This window comes from Dermacentor albipictus, chromosome 5, assembly GCF_038994185.2.
Source record: "Dermacentor albipictus isolate Rhodes 1998 colony chromosome 5, USDA_Dalb.pri_finalv2, whole genome shotgun sequence".
NCBI classification, from domain to species: domain Eukaryota; kingdom Metazoa; phylum Arthropoda; class Arachnida; order Ixodida; family Ixodidae; genus Dermacentor; species Dermacentor albipictus.
The window spans coordinates 159,940,884-159,960,338 of NC_091825.1; the positions used below are offsets into that span (position 1 = coordinate 159,940,884).

The 19,455-nt window shown below is 43.2% G+C and overlaps 2 protein-coding genes across 4 annotated transcripts in view; one reads left to right on the forward strand and one right to left on the reverse strand.

The window, feature by feature from the left end:
• The window catches only part of LOC135916333 (adenosine receptor A2a-like), a 32,789-nt gene extending 16,073 nt beyond the window's left edge, over nucleotides 1-16,716 (reverse strand). The window contains exons 1-2 of one of the 2 annotated variants that reach the window (XM_065449666.2): nucleotides 16,565-16,716; nucleotides 11,024-11,071 (exon numbers count right to left, since the gene is read on the reverse strand). The gene's annotated coding sequence lies outside the window, so the exon portion shown is untranslated. The remainder of the gene's footprint in view (nucleotides 1-11,023; nucleotides 11,072-16,564) is intronic. The other variant, XM_065449667.2, reaches the window with a different exon arrangement.
• The window catches only part of LOC135916337 (uncharacterized), a 415,240-nt gene that overhangs the window by 332,227 nt on the left and 63,558 nt on the right, over nucleotides 1-19,455 (forward strand). The gene's annotated exons all lie outside the window — the stretch shown is intronic.

A 19,455-nucleotide genomic window follows, 5' to 3' on the forward strand; every position in this document is an offset into this window, starting at 1 on the left:
TGAAGGACATCCTTTATCTGTTGCCAAATCTTCACTAATACGGTTAGGGCACCCATATGCCTGACTTTCATAGAAATCTACATGGTGACTCTCCCATGTGTAGGGTAGCAAACCGGTTAAGCTAAACTGGTTAACCTCCCTCCCTTCATTCTCCACTTTTTCCTTCCTTCCCTCGTTCCTACATGGGGACTCCCACCGCATTTAGCACAGACCAAATCTCTGGTGCAGGAACCCTGAACATGACTCATCTTAAAACACTTGTGTCATTATAAAGACCGTGGTACAAAAGGTCGAACAGGATAGCGCACAAGTCCAGCCTTTATATGACTAGGCAGCTTTCCAGAGGCAAAAGGTATCTTCATACATTTTGACGAGCCCAGCCTTCGAACGCTAATTATTTTACATGGTGGCGTGCAAACGATCATGCTCTTAAAAACGTCGTCTTTGAGACACAAGTCGCCACCAGACATGATGCCAGCTGCTATATGTGTACCTTGTGCTAAGTAGGGCTCGTGTGGACCCGAGACCACCTAGCTGAGTTTGCACGATCTTGTCATCTGTTGTGTCAACGGCAATGACATTTTTCCAAGGGTTCACACCAACCTCTTGCATTAGTCCAGGGGCAAGGTTGAAGAAGAAACCATTAAGTTTCTGTCTGGAGATAGATCAGGCTTGGCATCGCGTCGACGGGCATGAAAGCTGCTGTCGTAGTCTTGATGCTGCTGTATATGAGAGTCGCTTCACTTGAGGACGATACCGAAGGCGTGTGTATTGGGCGGCGGTCCTTGGCAGGTATGAAAGCATCCGAATCTTCCAATCTTGATTAAGAAAGCTCACAATCAGCAGCATCGGATTCTACTGCTGAACTGAGCTGCTTCCGAGCCGAGGGCGGTCTGTGCTGACCGCCAGGCGAGTCCAAGAGTATATCTTCCATGGCAAGCTCCGCGGGGAGTATCTCCCAGCTGAGTCGGAGTTTTCAGGGTTCAGCACAAATGTCGTTGCCTGTTACTGACGCACGAAAAGCGTATAAATAGAGAAAAACTGCACCACTAGAAAAAAATTCACCAACCTAGTACAAAAAACTTCGTCGTCCCCATATAAACACGGCAAAGACCCGATGAAGTCTTTGCCCATTCGTTCGAGAACAGTGGAGCACTTGCAACATGTACCACAATTTACTAATGAAAAACGACTTGCAAACTGTAGCACGAGCAAAGACATACAAATCGCCCTTCCATTTTTCGGCTTTTTCTCGGATTTCTTCTGTCTGCCTCCGCCAGTAAGGATCGCTGTCGGTATAATTTTATAAGGGTGCCCCAGAATAGTTCACCGGTGTTGTTACTCACTGCACATTCAGGAAACACTGCGGCGTGAGATACCAATCCCCATGCAAAAAACCAGGACATTTTACCCAATTGACTGCGCTTCCGCATACCTCACAAAAGCGTTTTACAACGGTAATAACCTCCGCAATACTCTCTAGATTTGAAGAAAAAAAAGCTATATCATCTGCAGAGGCCAGAATGCGTATTTCACATGCATGAAGCCTGAAGCCACTAATTGTACTGCGGTTTATAATACTTAGGCAAAAGCTTTCAATAAACATCAAAAAATGGAGAGGAGAAATAGAGCATCCGTGGCGAACTGAGCGCCGCACTTCCATAACATATCCCACTTCTTTGTTAACAACCAACTGAGTACTACAACCACCGCACACCATGCCAACAGCTTCTGTTATTATCGTACCAACATTCGCATGTTCTAACACAGTTATAAGCAACTCATGTGGCACGCGGTCAAAGGCCTTCTCAAAATCAATCTGCAGCATCGCGGCTGAACCCCTGATGACATCGCAACACTCTAATACACACCTCGCTCTGTGAATCTTTGTAAAGATGCTTCTGCCCTTTATTCCACGTGTTTGGTGCCGGGCCCACTATTTCTTCTATTACGCTTTGCTACCTTCTAGCAACTATTTTCATAAGAATTTCGTCATTTACGTTTGTTAGACGGATCGGCCGATAGGCTGATACCTGCCGAAGTTTGGTAGAATTGTTCGTTTTAGGACTGAAAATAATATAAGTGAGAAATTATGGAGGCAGAGATTTAAACTGAAAGGCTTCTTTGAATGAGCGCCGCAATATTGGAGATGCTCCTGGCTTGAAGGTATTGTAAAAAACCGCGCTTAGCCCCATCAGGGCCGGTGACTTTCCGGGATTTAGGTCATCGATCGTTTCCCCCTACCTCCCCTACCAAGATTGAAAGTTCCAAGCTGTCCTTCGCACGTGCGGCAAGACCTTCGATTCTTGCATGTTGTGTGAGCCTTACCCAAGTAAACATTAAAATCCCAGACTTCAGAAAAAGTCGGACTTGCCAGCATCAGCACTCAAGCAACTTACTTTACTCCTCTTGTACAAGAAATACAGTGGCTGCACACACGTCTACATTGGTGGCTCAATTACATGAACCATTTCCGGTGGCGCTGTAGTTATACCACTAATGGGAATAACTCAGCGGTTCAAGACTTCCTATATCACTGCGTCTACAGCTACAGAGTTCGCGGCTCTCAGCGACGCGCTTCGCGTGATAAACGTTGAAAGTCTGCGAAAATGGGCAGTCTTCTGCGATTCAAGCCCGGCCTTGCAATGTGTGCAGTCGTTTCTCCGACATGGAGCTCACGATCAGCTCACGTGCGAAATCGTGGTAGTTGTCCACCACTTGAGAGAAAAGGCCGTGATATCTCATTTAAATGGATCGCGGTACTATTGGAGCGCGGAATCATTGGAAATGAAGCAGATAATGCAGCTCGGACGTCAAACAAAGAAGACCGCTGCGCCCCCATTCCTCTCTCAAGGACCGACGCTGCGAGACAACTTCGCATTCTAGCACACACACTCTCCTTAGCAGAGTGGAGTACCGCACAGAAGGCGCACAAGACTGCACAGACTAAACCTTTCACTGCAACTTAGACCTCCAGCTGAACTGCACCGACGTGATGCGTCTCTTCTTTGTCTGTTGAGGCTGGGAGTTGCCTTCCCGAAAGCTCGCTCACCACTATGTGGAATGCCTGATAGTCTTGCATGTGATGTTTGCGGATGCGAGGAGAACATTGATGACTTATTTTGACACTTTCCTCATTTTCAAGCACAAATACAATCTTTCTTGAACACATTGAGGAAACTAGATGAGCGTCATCTGAGTGAAAAGACAGCACTAGAGCACTGTTCCCACCGATAATCGGCTCAGAAAGCAGTGAAGCCACTTTTGTGCTTTCTGAGAACGGCTGGTTTCCACGAGCGACTTTGACTCAAGTACTTTCCGTGCACGTATCTATACCCTCTCTCCCTTCTCTATCTTCCTTTTCTCTCTTCCTCCAGTGTAGGGTAGCCAACCAGACTCTTGACTGGTTAACATCCCTACCTTCCTTATATCCCTCTCTCTCCAAGTTATCATTTGTTTCGTCATCTAGTTGTGGCATGAAGGACAAAAAATTCACTTTTGAAATGGTCGCTGTCTACCCTACCTAACGAAAACAAAGCACTATAACACGCGTAAAAGGCTCTCGTGGTTCGCGCTTGTCACGACAACGTTATATACGATTTCTGCTATTGCTTTACATTGCGCGTAACTGTTTTCCGTATCTGGTGCGCGCTTTGTAGCCCTTTCGGCCATTACCGTTTTCTGTGCTCTCGCTCTTGCAACTGCACCTCGAAATCTTTCAATGTCTAACAACACAAATTTTTCATTCACCACATGGATATCTGCCTGAAAGGTACCAGGCGTTATACTCTCTCCTTTGACAAGAGTTTGCGAATTCGAACGTAACAGTTTCTCACGAAGTCGTTCTTCATGTTTAAGTAAGCTGCTTGTTTCTACAGCTTTCATTTTAATATTTTGCTTTAACGTTTCCCAGTTCGGCCCAATCTTTGAGTTATTATCTTGGTACAGTTCTTGCATGCCCTCAAGTGCTACAGTTTTGAAAACATCGTCATCAAGTAGTTTATTATTAATTTTCCATTACTTTTTTCTTTTTCTTATTAATTTTCCATGATTTTTTTTCTTTTCTCTCTTTTTTACTGCAAGTGCTAAACATGACTAGGCAGTGGTCAGTGAAGGAGAGAGGCGTTACCCAATTATCCTTACACAGAGGCAGAATTTCCATCGACACATATGCATAAGAACATAATGGGATGGAAGTTAGCTCTAGGTATGGATGGGATGGGATGGGAGACCGCGGTGTCTAGCTCCAACCCAGCCGACCAAATACAGCTGGTGGACTGGGCTCTGAGGGTCGCCGAGGGCCACAAACTCCCGGACACCCTACGCGCTCCTGAGCCCCCTCACAAGTAATGTTGTAAAAAGGCTCAAGCAATAAATCTTTACCACCACCACACATATGCATGATCTAAGCGTGCGTGACTACTACCTTGAAAATATGTGAATTCGACGTCATGTCCACTGGTAATACATTCTCCCACATCCTCAAGAGCGTAGTCGATGATATCCATTAACTTCACCGTACTAGTCTCACTAGCCTCACTATTCGGCTTAGTGCTCGTTTTGTCTCGTGATGAGCATACACAATTAAGATAATCTATAAGCTTCTTTTTAGCTTCAACCGTCCGTAGGTTAATGAGCCAGACGTGAAACACCTGGCAGGCACCTATCCCAGCAACGTCTTTGATGACACCCGCGTTTTGCAGGGGCTTTCGATAGTCTTCAGTGTGATACGGACGACCTGAGATGTTGCAGTGCAGCATGACTGCACGCTTCATAGCTTCACCTGATTGAACATTGGGCAGGATAATCCTGTAGTCCTTGGGCACAGAAAAAGACAGGCTACCACGGCCGTTGACGACCGCTGTCGCAGCTCGCTCGGAGCCAACCATCCTGCGTCCGCACGCGACAGTGACTGGACGCATAAATGCTTCGCCACACAAGCAAGCTTGCAGGGTGCGAATATAAGCGGGATTTATATGTATGTCGTGCGGTGTTTCGAATGCAGCAGTATTTGATGATTGTTGGCTCTGAGTGTCGGCGGCATGTTGTCGCCACATAAAAAAAGAACAGCTCTGCTGTTCCCCAAAATAAAGCTGTATTCAAAGGCTGTTCAGTGCCACCATGCGGCTGCTGTTGCCCCCCTCCCCCGCGCTCTAATTACACCACTGTCCAACAGATGGCGTGCGAGCTCATGAAAGCTTCGTTCCTCATTTCTGTCTTTAGCGTCTAGCGTGCTGCAGTCAGTTCAGCAATGAATAATGTGCCCGCTTCATCCTTGGCGCCGTGTGCTGGGCCGTCGTCGGTACCTCATGCTGGGCCGTCTTCTGAAGCGTGTGCTGTCCCATCTGTACCCCCACCTCGGCGTCCAGGGAGACCGCGGAAGACAGGCGCGGTGAAAGCGCAAACCAATACTTATCGCACAGAACTCCAACGTTGTAGGCGACGCGCAGACGCCGAATTGCGTGCGCGGGAAGCTGTGGCCATAGAGTTTCTCACTTTATTATAGTGAGAAAATCTATGGCTGCGGCGAAACGCCAGAAGCGAAGCCTCGAATCGCAAACCATGTATTGGATCGCGACCGACAGGCGCTCAGGAGCTTGTCGCGCGTCTGGCGCGACAAGAAGAGGCTAAGCGACAGAGACTTCAAGAAGACCCTGCACTGCGAGAGCCAGGGGCGGAGGTCAAGCGGCTTAGGCGTCAACAGTCACTGTGTAAGAATAAAAACAACTGAAGGGAACAAGTAAGCTATCGCGTCATTCCCTTAAAGGCGCAGCTTAAGTGCCCCCCTATCTTTTTATTGTTGTTGTTGTTGTTGTTGTTGTTGTTGTCAAAATCGCCAAGCATTGTTAGTTCTGATAAGATGGTTGTTTCTCGTAGAAGAAAAGTAAACACCACAGAGCATGCCTATAAATTAAATGAGCTTACCTCTCTCTAGAACAAACGCTGTGCGTCATTTAGATGTTTGATTCTCGGCTGACCTTCCATCTAGCGAATGTTAATACATTGTGGGCATACTCTCATTGTGGGCATACTCTCATACACTGGGCATACTCTCCAGAATGACAAAGGACTTTTCCAATTGTAGGCTTGTTCTCCTTTCGGTAAATTCCATCAATCTCGGTTAAATTTGCCTCTCTTGTTTGTAATAGCCATAGCTTGACTACCTAAAGAAAAATTGAATGCGTTCAGAGGCACTTTGTTCGCTTGCTGCATTATCGATGTTTATAATGTTGAATTTACTACGACTATGTCCGTGTGTTTCATGCATCCAATTTAATGCTCCTTAATCTATGTCGTACCTGATTACGTCTTTCTTTAATATTTGTGTGCAATGTGAGATTCGGTCCCTACCTTACTGCAGCGCTAGATTTTGCTGTGACTCGGCCAGCCTTCCGCAACCCTAGACTCTTATGTCTCATGTGGCTAACATAAGCCATTTAGCACGTATTACTCTGCAGCAAAATTTATTGCATTTCGAAGTTGACATCCTCGATTAACCAGTCTGCCCTCAGAATGACTTTACAACTTTGTTTGACTTTCAACACTTTTTGTTGTTCTTGTTTTTTAGTTCAGTGCTTTCTGTGTACTATTTGTTGTCCACACTTTCCAACTGCGCAATCAGCAAGGCCTCCGGCTGCTCATGCGGCGCGGTACATAAACAAATAAATTAGAATGAAAACGGAAATTGCACCAAGACAGGTGCCAAAATCAAATAGCAACGACTGGCAGCGACGAGAAACCAGCTGTGCCAGGACCATCGCAAAACTCGAGGTTGCCCACTTTTCTTGAAAGCCCTAATAATAAGGACGTTATTAACGCCGCCGCCAACCTCGCTGCTCCCCCTGTGGCCACGCCGGCGGCGGGCGATCGTCGAACACCTGTTGGTCAGGGGAAAGGCGTTTGCTTTTGGGCCGCGGGTGTCGACAGCCTCTTTATCAACCCTGTCTGGGTGTAAGGTAAACGCGGCCGAGCGTGTCGACAAACATACTCGCGTCGCAGCCCGCTGCATCAGAAGAGCCTGTCGCTGGGTAAGTGTACACCACCGAGAAGGTCGGTCGCCGGCTCAATCGCGGCGCAGTGTTTGATACGACAACACAGCGAGCACTGGCGGAGGTGGCTGGCGGGGTGGAGCTCGGGCGGTGGTCCACACATTGCGGTACGGCTGATATTCTGGAGGTATTGAACTGCACCTTCCAGTCATTACTTCCGTGCCACCATGAGCTGATTCGGTCTCGACGCACCCAAGTCAGTTTTCTGTACAGTAAACAACTGCTACTATTAAAGCAGACGCTTGTAAGCTTGTATGATAGTAACGCCGAGACAAACGATGCTACGGCGTACTCGAGGTGAAAGTAAAATTATTGTGTTTCTTGTGAAAGCACTCGGCTGAAGAGACAAAGGGAGGTCCGGCGTGATATTTCTGCTTAGAAAGGATGAAATGATAGTTCACCTTGGGCAGATTTTTTTTCTCCTTCAGTTTCATAAACAGATCTGAGCAGCGGTTATATTATATCAGAGTTTGTCTGCTATAATCGACCATGACATGCAAAATTTACCAAGCATTCATCAATATTGGAACCTTCTCTCAGGATACGCCAATGAATGCCTGTTAAATGTTGGTTACAATACAGGTTCCTTAGAACGAAGACATGCTGGGCATTTATTGCTGTCAATACACGCATCACTTAAAAATAATTTAAAAACAATCGATATCTTGGAAGCCTACTGCGAGGGCGAATCGCAGAACATCTTGAAGGGGCAGCGCAAAAAGACGATGACAGAAGGCAGGAACACACAGGACCTGTCCTATGTGTTCCTGCCTTCTGTCATCGTCTTTTTGCGCTGCCCCTTCAAGATGTTCAACCAGTGCCAACTCGCCCAAATGTCGATCCTTCTGCGAATTGCAGAATTCATCAGTGTATGCGTTCAGACACTGAAGCTGTCGGTGTGTTCCAAATGTAAGTGTTAATCGAAGTAAGGTTACCTAAAGCAGCGTCTTGATTAAAATGATTAGTTGGAGTTGTCTGGCTGCTCCTGTAGGCAGCCTTCAAAACGACGTTGTGGTAAAAAAAGAAAGTTGCACAGAATAAAAATAAAGAGTGCATACAAAAATACCTCGATGTGTTCATCGTGTGTGCTTTCTATTCAACAACTTTCTTTTTCACCTGTACGTGCAGCCACTAATGGTAGTCCGTACCCAAGCTCTGTTGTAAGTGTCCGTCATAACATCATGCTGGAAACATATTCTCAAAGAGCAGAGTCTACGAGAGCGTCATAACGAAAAACCTTGCTGAACTTGTTTGTGTAGCAAAGTTGCCTGCAAGTTTGACGAAGAAAATAAATATCAACGTCTTCCAGAATATATCAACATTTCCAATGGACATAATAGGTTCACTTGAATCCTCGTTTAACAAGGAGGTTTTCTGTACGCCGCATCAAGCCTAACCACTACGAATGCATGAACTTGGAGTATACCTCTACTGGACTTAAACGTGTCTCTCCTGCTGCAAAATTCCGTCATCTGTTGAAAGCCACGCATCCAAAACAAGAGAGAGGCTCACAGAAAGTTGAAAACGAAGTAACAGTCGTAGGCCGGGGAATGTCACTGGAGCCAACGTTTCGACAGGGGCGTTTGACTATCTCCCCACCTGAATGTTGCACAGGATGACTAGAGACAATAGCTGCACTGGAGATTTTCCCAAATGGTGATCGCCTCAATTTTGTCTTCGAGAGCCTCACCTAATAGGACTCCGGAGAACGCAATAGGAAAGAGGCTTTATCACTGCAAATAAAGTTTAGGTTACTGAAGGTTACTTTAGGTCATGGTTACTAAGGGAACGATTTACAGGAACACGGTTTGCTCGTGTAACACACTTACATTAAAACTGGCGCGCATCACGCAGGTATATGACAAGGACTTCAGCCGCACTTCTGTCTAATAAAGTCGTGTTTATTTTCCAAAAGGAAAAGGAAATTAGGTTCTGTGGAAAATCGGCAGGTGGAGGAAACTACATGAAAGGGAAAAATTGGCATCCGCCCGAATTTTGGTGGGTTTCAATTTTTACCTTGCAAAAGAAAAAGAAATGTTCATAGTTGGACAAGTGCGTAAAGTAAAAGTAGCATGATACATGCACGGCGCAATATTACTCTCGAAAAGCTAGCCTACCGCTGTGATTTAGTGCCTTTTTTTCTGCCTGCCTTCGACTTTCTTTTTACTTTTGGCGCCTGAATGTAAACCTAGCCTGAGCCTAACTTCAACTAGGACTTCACGGATCATACTTGTCAAACGACTCAGAGGATTGCCAGTAGTGGCAGCTTCTCATAAACCACGTGTACATTACCTTACGCATATTGCGGAAATTGTGTTTCACGTGTCATAACGCCACGAAGGACGACGTGATCTTTTTTTTTTTAAAGCAACGTTACTTCCCTGTGACGAAAAGCTCGTTTTCGAGGCCTGAGATATTTACTGCTAAACTCCTCCGCTTCTCAAACAGGAAACTTTGCAATATATAAAAAATCTTAGAAACACAGAAGGTTCAGCTACTAGGTAGGCAGTCATCGTGAAATAAGGTAAGGCATGCAGACACAGACGCAAGAGAAGCAGACAACACAGCACAAACGCCCACTATCAATATTAAAGATTAAATTATAGTGTTTTACGTGCCAAAACCACTTTCTGATTATGAGGCACGCCGTAGTGGAGGACTCCGGAAATTTCGACCACCTGGGGTTTCTTATCATGCACCTAAATCTTGGTAGAAAATCTAAGTACATGGATGCTTTCGCATTTCGCCCCCATCGAAAAGCGGCCGCCCGGGCCGGGATTCGATCCCGCGGCCTCGTGCTCAGCAGCCCAACACCATAGCCACTGAGCAACCACGGCGGGTTATCAATCTTCGCGGCGTTTGTGTTATCTGGTTCTCTTGTATCGTTGTCTGCACGCCTTACCTTCTTTCACGATATGAAAAATATCCGCTCTGATATATTCATGATATATTCACACACGCACACACACACACACACACACACACACACACACATTTTCATTTTTAGGTCTCATCTTCTAAGTCTTATCTCGATTCCATTTCTTTTCCTGATTTTGCTTCTGAGGAGAGTAAGAGATCCAAGTTTTTTTCCTTTTATCATTTGAAAGCGAAGAGTTTACGGAACAAAGAGGACCAATTAAACACATTCTTTATGACCTTAGGTTTTGAGTTTGATATTTTGGCATTTACGAAAACTTGGTACAATACCGCTCAAGATGTAATCCAAATCAATGGTTACAAACCTGAATGCTTGAGCAGGTTTAGTAAGAAAGGGGGTGGGATTGCATTATACATAAAAAACGCTCTCCATTATGATGTAATGGCTGAACACTGTGCTAAGTCGTCCAACTACGAACTTCTTTTTGTCAGATGTAGAACTTTCGTAATTGGCGTTGTTTATAGGCCTCCCGCTGGGTCTTTGGTTGAATTTTTCCGTCGATCTGAAACATTGCTTGATTCTCTGTCGTCACTGAAAATGCCTGTGGTAATTTTGGGTGACTTTAACGTTGATTTGTTGCAACCTGGTAACACATCAGTTAAAGAATTTGCCGACCTGTTATCAATGTATGGCTTTTCGAGCAATATTGCTCTGCCTACTCGCGTCTCTGCATCCAATGAAGCCTTGATTGATTTGTGTCTGACTAATCATGATGAAAATGACGTGAAAGCGGGAGTGCCTGTAAGTGCAATCAGTGATCATTTACCTTTGTTCTGTTTCATTCCTAAGTGCACCTTTCCACAGGTTACCACAGAACACGCGACAAAGGCTCAGCGGCTGATAACTGAGCGTGCCATAGATAATTTCTGCCAAAATATCGCATCTGTGAACTAGAATGAAATTTTAGATAAAATTAAATCTGAGTCAAACCTTTTAAAACAGTTTTCTCGAGAAAATTATTGAAATTTACGAACATTATTTTCCTTTGGTAAGTGTTAAAAAGGTTAAGAAGGCGACAAAACCCTGGTTTACGTACGACTTGGTCAAGGTGATCAAAGCACGAGATAGGCTCTTCGGCAACTTCCTGAAATATAAGGACACAGAAATTGTTAAGCAATATAAAAAAGTTAGGAACAGGTTAAATGCCGACATAAAAATGTCACGTGTTGATTACTACGCTAACAAATTTACGGACATTCTTTATGACCCTAAAAAAAACTTGGCGAACTCTAAAGGACCTATTACGGTACACAAAAAAACAGCATTCCCCAGGAACTTACGTACGGCGATAAAGTTCTAAGCGGTAAATCCCTCGCTGAAGTATTCAATCAGCAGTTCTTGTGCTTTGGCTCCTTTGACTCGGAAGTAAGCAACTGCTTTAAGGACTATATTAACACCAGTTAGCAGAATACTATGTATCTTCGTCCTGTTACACCTACAGGAATAGCACACATTATCAGCAAATTAAAGAACAGCTCTTCTTGTGGTTATGATGGTATTAAAGTAGCACCAATTAAAGCAGTCGCGGATTTATTATGCAATGTTCTTTGTGACATAAGCAAACAATGTGTTTTCTACAGACACATTTCCGGATAACATGAAAATTGCTAGGATCGTCGTCTTGCATAAAGGTGGCGCAACTGACTGCATCACTAATTACCGGCCGATATCCATACTTGCAGTTTTTTCTCAAATTATTGAAAAAGCCTTAAATTCGAGAGTAACTGGACACATGCAACCTTATATCCCCGAATCAGTATGGCTTTCAAAGGGGTAAATCCATTGAATCTGCGTTACTTGAAATACGTGATAAAATTGTTACCAATATAGAAAACCAACAATACACAATAGGCTTATTTTTAAACTTTCATAAAGCATTGCATTCAATTAAACATAACATGCTTTTTTCTAAATTACCCTTTTATGGAATCAGAGGCATTGCTTTAGACTTACTGCGTAGCCATCTATCACACCGCTCCGAATTAGTGGAAATCAACAGCATAAAATCAGATATAGCAGACCTTAGGTACGGCGTCCCGCAGGGTTCTATTTTAGGTCCTACGATTTTCCTGCTTTATATTAATGATATCGTGGCAATACCAGAAACACACGATATTGTATTATATGCCGACGATACAAACTTTTTTTCTCCTCTGATAACATCTCTATTCTTATTCCTCTTATTAACAACTGCTTAAATTCCCTTTCAGTGTGGTTATCGGCTAATCAGTTGAGCCTAAATGTTAAAAAAGCAAAGTATATTGTTTTTACTCCTATTAAAAGCCAATTAAGTTCGCATCTTCTTTAATATTTGAATCGCAACCACTTGAAAGGGTTTCCCAGTGCAAGTTCTTGGGTGTGCTCTTCCATGAAAATCTACGGTGGACGCATCACGTAAGTTATATTAAACGTAGCATAGCACAATTAATCGGTATGCTCAATAAGCATCGCACGCTGTTACCTTTAAAACTTAAACGTCAATTATACTTTTCTACTATTCATTCTAGATTCCACTATGGTCTACTTATCTGGGACGTCACTGCTAAAGCTAACTTGGAAACTCTATTCCGATTGCAGAAAAAGTGTGTTCGTATTATTCATAACCCATCGATGTACCCATCTGAGTACTTTCACCAGGACAGTATTTTGAGTGTCCCTAGTCTATATAAACAAAAATTATCCGAAAAAGCATAATTAGAATTCATAAGTAATCGTGAGAACATTTTTTCTATATATACTAATACCACAACTAATTACACCTTAGGGGCTAGGAACTTTATTAAGATAAAAACCAGAACAAACTACGGCAATCAGCTTTTACAGTGGCCGATTCCTAATTTACTTAATGATGGCCGTTCTTTATTTGATATCATGCAAGATTCCTCAACGATTTCAATATTCAGAAAGAAATCAAAACTGTATTTTTCCGACAATTGACACCTGTGTTTTCTAATTGATTTTCCGTTTTTAAGCTGATATGCAATTTCATGCGTTGCAACACTTATTGTCCCCATTTGGCTTTGGGCCTTTCTGTATCTTTCTGTACCTACTTTATTTCTTCATTTGCATTCTTTATGCTTATTAGGCTGCATTAATATATTGTATGTATAATCGTGTCATTCATATACATGCATGTATACATAATTATGTATATAAGTGTGTATTATGTATATATATGTATACATATTTTTTTTCACTGTTGTCTGTTGTGCTCGTGGCGCCAGGGGCCTAGTCAGGAGTGTATAGTCTCGCCTTTTGCTCCGGTGCCATGACAATCTTGTATTGGCAAAATCGTAATCAGCTTCATACATACATACATACATACATACATACATACATACATACATACATACATACATACATACATACATACATACATACATACATACATACATACATACATACATACATACATACATACATACATACATACATACATACATACATACATACATACATACATACATACATACATACATACATACATACATACATACATACATACATACATACATACATACATACATACATACATACATACATACATACATACATACATACATACATACATACATACATACATACATACATACATACATACATACATACATACATACATACATACATACATACATACATACATACATACATACATACATACATACATACATACATACATACATACATACATACATACATACATACATACATACATACATACATACATACATACATACATAATGGTCATATAAACCCAACAGATAATGAAGCCAAGGAGAGCATCGGGAAAATTAGCTGTAGTTGAAATTGAAATGTAGAAGATAATGAAAGGAGGGGGAGAAGGGAATGAAACTGGACGCAAAGATGACGTGTCATTGGTGCGAACCGAACTCACAACCTCCGCATTACGCGTGCATTGCATTAACGATCGTGCTAAGGCAACGGCTATCAATCCGTCCCCTAACTGTGCTATTTATGTTTACTAGATCTAGCCCTAGGGGAGTTAGCCAGCGTGGTGGGAGGAAGTGGAGCATCCCTTTTTTTCCCCGATGGCGTCACGTAAAACGGGAACACGTGAGCCCGCATGTGGCTAATATACCCTCGAATGCTTCCTAATGACATCAAAGCTGCCAGATTCGAGAACCTCGCTATGAATGAACGAGGGGAGAAGAAAGAAAATCGACGAGTCGATATTTGTTAATCATAAAAGTGGGCGAAAAGATAACTTGCCGATGGTGGGAGCCGAACCTATGGCATAACCTCCGCATTATATATATATATATATATATATATATATATATATATATATATATATATATATATATATATAAAATAGGGAGGTTATGTCATAGGTTCGGCTCCCACCATCGGCAAGTTATATATATATATATATATATATATATATATATATATATATATATATATATATATATATATATATATATATATATATATATATATATGTTTGAAAGAAGTTCAGACGCATGTAATAAAGCACAAACAATCATTTAATTTTGGCTGCAGTCCAGCATTTATCAAGAGTGCGATTGGAAGCCCCAGAGCTAAATTTATGCATGCTATCTGATAGAAGGGGGAAAAAGAGAGAGAGGAAGCGTAGGTGGCCTATGAGTAAAAACATGCGTACATTCAGTGGCGTCCACAAAGGAGGGTCGGGAGAAATATAAGGTGTGAAGACGCAGTCACTGGAGTGCAGGGGGAGAGGGGTCACATGTTAGAATACACTATGCCAGGGGTTGCAACGGACAGAAGAGCTTCTTTCTTGTTCCTTCATTTGAAGTTGCTGCAACTTTTGTGATACAACGAAGACAGAAAATACACCCCCAGCTGGTTGTACGACGGCCGTACGGTGACCTCCACTTTTCTCCGAGTTCCGCGAACTGCATTCATTGAATTCTTTGCGCATTCTTTTGTGTTTGTGGGTAAACTGTTTCCTTATACGAAGTCTATGCGTGTATTAAAAAAATAAAATAAGAGATTAATGAAAAATTATATGACATTGTGAAGTAATAAACACAAACATAACAGAAAGCCGAGAAGTTAATAAATGATCAGGAATATACATATGCTTCTTAAACATTATGTATATTATATGCTATATATAACCGTTAGGAAATGCATAAAAGGGACAGTTCTCGTTCGTACATATATATTGTCAAATGAAGTGTTCATTGAACCCGAAGAAATAATTATGAAAGAAATATTCACACCTTCAACAACAACAAAAATACTATTACAAAGGTATCGCTGGGTCGCCGTCCGTTACGTTTGTAAAAAAATGTATTCTTGTAGTTGTTGGTTGAAGGTTTGGATATGTCTTGCATATATATATATATATATATATATATATATATATATATATATATATATATATATATATATATATATATATATATACACACTCATAGATAGATAGATAGATAGATAGATAGATAGATAGATAGATAGATAGATAGATAGATAGATAGATAGATAGATAGATAGATAGATAGATAGATAGATAGATAGATAGATAGATAGATAGATAGATAGATAGATAGATAGATAGATAGATAGATAGATAGATAGATAGATAGATAGATAGATAGATAGATAGATAGATAGATAGATAGATAGATGGATAGAATTCTAGACACTCTTTGTTTTTTAACGGAAGCTATAACCTTGATTTCGTTTCAGTAGTAACGTATGCACTTCAGTGTTTGTAATGACAGCGCTCTTTTTTCTTTTGTGTGTGTGTATGTGCGTCTGTTTTTCCAGCGTTCTTGGCAGGTAATGTAATTGTACTGCAACGGTCTTAAAATCCAAAAGAAGGGTACCAAACGCTGTTACATGGAGGCCAAGAGCCAAGACACACGGGTGAAAGCACCAATAACCGTGAGCGTTCCGTAGATGCTGTCGTAGGCAAATATGAGAAAATAGCGATTGCAAAATTGCGAACCCTATTTGGTTTATATTTGGAATCAATAATTTTCGCGCACTTATCAAGCGGTGTGTCCTATGCAGTGTCAAGGATGATCGGGTTTCTGTTATCTCCAAAGGCTGTCAATTCTCCGGTCAGGTAGCCTTCCCACTTTTAATCAACTGACGTAGTACTTCTTTCGCTTTTTTTCGTCTAAGGTTCCAAAACACACATTCATTATTTTCATTGACTTGTAGATTTATCTTGTTCTCCCCGTGCTGTCACCAGCATTCGTATAATCAGTGAACTTGCGACGAACCCATTACGCATAGCCCCTCCCCGAAGGAACATTTTTAAGCTAACGAAAGGTGAACACGTATAAAATGAAAAATAAGTGCCCACGACTGCGCGCTACTATGTATGACATAGTATGAAATATTGTTTTGCACACAAATACCAAACGACCACGGCAACTATACAATGATCATCTGCACAGCAACAGCTGCGAGTTGGGAAAGTCGGAACGAATTCACATTGAGACATGGGCGTTAGGAACGAGTGCAGTAGGTAAAGCAAAACACAAAGACACAACGATTCTGCAGTGTGGCATTTTTAACCCACACTTCACGTGAACTCTTTAAACTGAGGCAAGCTCACCCGTGTCGATGTCCCTGGGTATTCCCGGAGTCATTGGGCCTTCCCTGATCCCCTGGGGCACCACATCGACAAGTGCCACGCCGAGGCCATCAGGTAGAAATGAGCGCGTCCGTGCCGCCGGCCTCCGAGGCGAGAGGCCCGCGGACTTGAGCTGCAAAGCGGCGGCCGTCGCAGCGCGACCGGCCGCCGCTCGTGGGGCACCGCTCGCTTCTCCCCGCCAGCCTCCTTTCCCAGAAACTCCTCCTCCGCTGCTCTCGCCGCGTCGCACGCGGAAGCAACGTGGAAATGTATGGAAGCGCCGGGAGGCGGGCGTCCCTTAATACAAAAGAAGCGCGGTCTAATTAATATTCGGATGCCCTTGGCTTCGCAACACGTCAGGCTAAGTCCTGTCCCCTGCGCGTTCGCCACGCCCATGAGTGGTGAGCGAAACAGTCAATTCTCGGGTTGTCGATACAGAAGAGGTGAGTGGGGTTGAGGAGTTCATATTTCCCTAATGAAATTATTCCGACAGCGTTTTCATAAAGTGATTGCAAACGTTGCATGACCCTCCTTTAACCGGCTTGCGAAACAGTGCATGGAGGTGGCGCATAGCATGCGGAACAGAGGCATATATATTGCACATGCGGGAATGGGTGAAGCTCGCAGAAGCTGAGGTGATTTATTCAGCGATGCTGAGGCCCACAAACAGAAAAGGCGGGCCATGGCTCGCTCGTGGAGCGAAGGTCGACAGAGCGTTGTTTATGTCATTCGTATGGTCCCTCGAAGCATCGTCGTCGGTGAGCGAGAAACAAATATATTTCACTATACTTCTGGTATCCAGCTTGGTTGATCGTAAAAGCTTGAGAAACCGGGGCTCCCCCCATTAAGTGCGTGAAGTCAGAAGGTTCAAAAATGAGCATCTAACGATGGCTGGCAAAGTTACGCACAGCATCAAGATGCCTCCACAGATTCGTCAACGTTAGAAGGGAAAGTGAAACTTACCGCATTTTCGGCCGTTTTGCCAGTGCTTGCGAGTGAAAGAAAAATCACTTTTTAACTTAAAATGCTCGAACATGATCTTTGTGATTCCGCAAGCGCGCAATTTACGGAAACATTAAAGCGTTTCTCCAACCCCTTTTAACGGTTAATAATATGGTTTACCAACCAAGCTTTAGTGTTCGGATCACAGGGAAACAATGGCGAAAGAACAAAACCCCCATTATTCGCATCCTTTCATGAGCGACTTTGCAGGCAATGCCTGCAAATGTCAGGCTGAAGGACGGCACAGGAACGCTGCTCAGCTTAGCGTTGCGCGGCAGCGGGTGTTTTCGCCGCAGCGAACGAGTTTCGGCCTACGAAGGCAGCAGCAGCTCCGGCAGAAGGCGCCACTTACTCGACTGGACGCGACGCCGATGTGCTCCGTAGGAGTGCATCACGCGCTGCAAGATGTGTGGTTACGACGTGAGATGGGAGGAGGACAGGAGGCAAGTCACTAGTTGAATAAGGAAAAACTGCGTCCGCCTCACTAAAAGCAGGCAGCCTTGCGGAATATTGGGCTGGTTTCATTTTATGAGGGCCCGAGCGCAGCACATTCTCATTTAGGAAAATACGACACAAAAATTTCCTTGGACGGTAGAGAGGCTATGGTAGAGGTATACAGCTGCGCTTTAAAAATTCGTGAGTGGTCGACGCCCATGTGATAACGGTCAACAGCGATATACAATGTGTGCGATGTTAAGTTTCCTGTCATAGTCAACACTATGCTTGTTCTCAACTAGCCGCGTGCAACTCAAGGTTAATTGAGCGCAAGCACACGTTGACCAGTATAAGCTAAGAAACTTATCCAATAGTTCCACATGTCGTACATGGTTGGTGCTCCATTGTATGACAGGTACAGTATTAAGGATATGCTAGGCGTTTCAGCGAACACTTGGAAATGTTTTTTTAATGTTTGCCTGTAGCAGCTAGCACAATTCTAGTCCATGAGCTGGTCTACTCGAAGAAACGGACATTACTTGCACGAAAAATTGAAATGCATATTTGACTAATCAACAAAGATTCACTAATTAAATTTGTAAATAATTGCATTATGGCCCATATTGAAGTATACATATCCTAGAAGTGGAGTAGGAACCGATTCTCAGAATTACACCAGCTTCGAGATATTAATTTCGGAACTTTGTGGAGAAATGCATTGGCCTTCCAGTCACTTTATTAACAAAACGTCTTGTTATTACTTTAGTAAATGTGCCGCGCATACGTGTGCGAGAAAGCGAGAAGCCGGAGGTGGCAGCCAAGACTGCAGTTCATGAGGAAGAGCACGACAGGAGTCATGCGAAGGCTGTGGATTCGGTTACCGCTGACAGGCTGCCGCTCCTTTCACGTCCTTTCCTTCGCAGCCATTTTCCTGCGGCCGGGTGAAGGCCTACGTGCTGCAGCGTGTTCGTTATCAAAGTTCAATCAAACCACACACATAGCACCAAATTTATGCTTTGAAGCGTAATGACCAATGATCTTCAAATAAAAGGTGACTTCGGTATACTTTGTTCATATAGACAGCAACATTCTCCTTCTTTTTTTTCCCCAGTAATTCGTAATTATTTGTGTCTTACGTCACACTTTACCGTCTCCACGTTGTAGGTCAGGTCGGAGTGTGCACAGCTGCTGCGATGAAAGCTGACCGAGTTTTCCTCAGTTCAAGTGTGAGCCGACTGCGCTAGACAGTTACAGTGTGGATAGCAGTAATTTCCTTTCCTTACTTTGTGTTTATTTCTTTGTTATTTATTCACTGAACAGACAACCAATTACTGCAACGGGATTGTCCAGCAACGAGCCAAGGAGGGTGGGAGCCCCAGAGCGTGCAAACGACCAGGCCGTCGGAAATAAATCATCACTAAGAGCCGCCAGCTAAC